We start from the raw sequence: 3,315 nt of genomic DNA on the forward strand, positions 1-3,315 counted from the left end.
AGTTATTATTATCATTATTACTAATATATTATTATTATTACTAATACATATGTATGGGCCTCCTGGGTTATTGCCAGGGCTTGGTGCCTGCACTATGAATCCACTGTTCCTGAAGGCCATCTTTCCACTGTTGTTGTTGCTGTTATTGGATAGGATAGAGAAATCGAGACAGGAGGGGAAGTCAGAGGGGGAAAGAAAGAGTGACACCTGCAGACCTGCTTCACTGCTTGCGAAGCGAACCCCCTGCAGGTGGGGAGCCGGGGGCTCGAACCAGGATTCTTAAACTGGTCCTTGTGCTTTGTGTCATGTGCAGCTAACCTGCTGTGCTACTGCCTGGCCCCCTGAAATCTTTAATATAGTTACACATAGTCTTTGACCAGAAACTGCTATTTACTATGATGTTCTATATCTGGAGAAAATTCACAAGAAAGGTCTTTGGCAGATCATAAGTTTATCATGGAGCTGAGGGGAAGATATCATAGAGCATATGGGAAAAAGAAATCTGAACTTTTGAAAATTACCAACAAGGGGTCAAGATGTCTACATGGGACTGAATGGACTATCAAGGGCAAATTTAATTTCTTTCTGTATTTTTTTTTTGCTCATATGGAAAATTTCTTTTAATTAGTAATTTTAAAAATATGGAACGCCTCACGAATTTGCATGTCATCCTTGCTTAGGGGCCATGCTAATCTTCTCTGTATCGTTCCAATTTTAGTATTATGTGCTGCCGAAGTGAGCATGGCAAATTTAATTTCTAACTTTTTCTTTTAAAATAATGTCTTACTTTTCTCCAGATTAAAAAATCTGTTTTGTTTTCCAGCTGGTTTTGATCTGCAGCGCCATGGGAAATTGTATCTTTTTGTGTGTGCAAAACTAAAATGTTTGTCTCTGCTTCCTCTAAAGCAGTCAGAGTATGAAAACTTAATGAGCATTCTTACTTCCTGTGGTCATGGTCACATCTGCATAAACTCAAGAAGAGATCTTTCCTTTCTCTACAATGAGATGATTGGATGCAATGCCAGTGACCACACTGTTTCAGGGGACTGGGGAAGAAGAATGTGGCCCAATAAGTTGCTTGTAGGGTCCAGTCTACTGAGAAAAACAGAGGTAATCCTGTGACAGAACTAGATGCCCAGAACATTTGGGGACTTCAAGAAGACAGGAGGTGGCCTCCAAATCCAGGTGTTAAAGGCAGAATCTAATGGTGACTATGAAATGGATGATTTCAGAGACCTGAAAAGCTACAAAGAATTTGATGTGACCGTCACTGGTCACTTCCATCAAGAACATCATCATAAGCCCTCTTGTAGGCCTCTCAAAGACTTTGTCTCCATCATAAAGTAGCAATGATAGAGACTTGCCCAATCTCCAAAAGGGAGGCTGGGTCAATCTACTCTGCTACTTGAGAAAAACTAGTCCTTAAATGAATGCAGCCTAGAATGTTCCCAACTGTGACCAAGAACTACAAGCTCAGACTGACAGAGACTCAGAGGTTACACAGGCTCCTGTGCTAACTTTGAATATATATGGGCCCTGGGTCAGATTGATGGAATAAATGGTTAATTTTATTCATTAATTTTCTTCAAGATTGAGGTCTACTTTCTACCTTAATCCAACTTTCTAGCCCTTTTCTCAACTTTGACACCATTTCCCAGACAATATTTTTGTCCAACTCCATGTTAGCTATCAAACTTATGCAAGAACTACAATAGTCATAGCCCCCAGGAAAATATAGACTTCCACACTTCTTTCCACCCCAAGATCCTTATTCTTCTATTCTCTATTCCTATTTTTGGGTGCCAGTTCATTAATTATTTTGTCCTGCTTTATATCTCACTGCCTTTTAGCCACCAAGTTGCAGATGCTATCATGATACCATCCTGACTTCTCTGGGTAGACAACTTCACCAATGTGTCATGGAGCCTCACCTCTCCAGAGCCCTGCTCCAGTAGGGAAAGAGAGAAGCAGGCTGGGGGTATGGATTTACCTGTCAACATCCATGTCCAGTGGAAAAGCAAAGTGAGAACCTTCTGTACCCCAAAAAGAATTTTGGTCCATACTCCCAGCAGAGGAGAAATGATAGAGGGCTCAGAACTCCAACTTCATCAGGCCCTGGAGAGAGAAGAGGAGAAAGGAGGGAAATTTGAATGTAGTAATAGGTGTATGTGTGACTTGGAAAGAAAGAGAAGATGGGACCATTTTTTAAAAAGGGAAAATATAGATAAATATAGATAGATAGTTGTAGAGATAATAGTTAATATGAATTCACTGCATCTTTAGGAGAACTGCTATAGCTTAAAATGTAAGGAATGGGGATACAGAACTCTGGTTCTGGTGGTGGGAATGGTGCAGAGTTGTACACCTGTTACCTTATAATTTTGTAAATTAGTATTAAATCACTAATAAAATTTAGAAGAAGAAGAGGAAGAAGAAGAAAAGAAGAAGGAGGAGGAGGAGAAGAGGGGGGAGGAATTCAGTGTGAGAGTCCTTGCCAGAGTTCCAGCAAAGCAAATTAGAAGAACCTATGTGGTCATCTCTGTTCTGACTGCTTGTACAATATAACTAGCCAAGTCTATTTGCAATGGATTTAATTTGCAAAGGAACTGATTTTACAGACTGCCAAGCTGGTGCAGTGGCTCTGCCTGGGGACTCTGAGACAGGCAGAAACTGATTTTACTGCAGTTGTTTGGTAAGATGAAATGAAGGTGGAGAGAAAAATGTCTTTCATGTTCTTTCCATCATTTTTAAGTGTCCTTGTTTGCTTTCTATATGTGAACAGGAATGGATCCTAAATTTTTATATTATCTGGTTAATGACCATCTGAACTAACACTCCCTGTTTTTCTCCTAACATTTTTGACTTGTACTGATTTAAGAACTGAGACTGTCCTCTGAAATTACGCAAGTTGGAGATGGAAAATTTGACACAAGACTTCAGATAAATCATCACAGAACTGGGCCTGGGTAAGTGTTGTTTCTGAGCACTACTATCCAGATAGCTGATGACATCAGAGACTCTGCAACCCAGAATAAACCTGTTACCCGGAAACACTTGGACCCCCATTTCTACACATCTCTCTTGCCCTTCCAAATCCCAGATGGATTTTTTTCCATTGTCAGCTTTGTTCTCTTTCTATTTATAAATGTGTCTAAACAAGTATGATTTGAACTTATATTTGGGACACACTCACATGCTGATCTCAAAGTTTATCCAAAATTGTTTTAAGGCTGAACTAAGCTGTCATATCCTGAAAATGTTTCACTGAACATAGTATATTCAGGAAGCAGCCAGAATGGTTCATTGTCTCTCTTC

The 3,315-nt window shown here is 39.8% G+C and overlaps 1 non-coding gene across 1 annotated transcript; it reads right to left on the bottom strand.

Annotated features, from left to right (window-relative positions):
- Positions 1 to 635: 635 nt before the first annotated feature.
- LOC132542229 (U6 spliceosomal RNA) lies at positions 636 to 743 on the bottom strand. The gene has a single exon (XR_009553335.1). It is a non-coding gene; the product is annotated as a U6 spliceosomal RNA (small nuclear RNA).
- Between the last annotated feature and the right edge of the window lie 2,572 nt (positions 744 to 3,315).

This window comes from Erinaceus europaeus, chromosome 12 (assembly GCF_950295315.1).
Source record: "Erinaceus europaeus chromosome 12, mEriEur2.1, whole genome shotgun sequence".
NCBI classification, from domain to species: Eukaryota; Metazoa; Chordata; class Mammalia; order Eulipotyphla; family Erinaceidae; genus Erinaceus; species Erinaceus europaeus.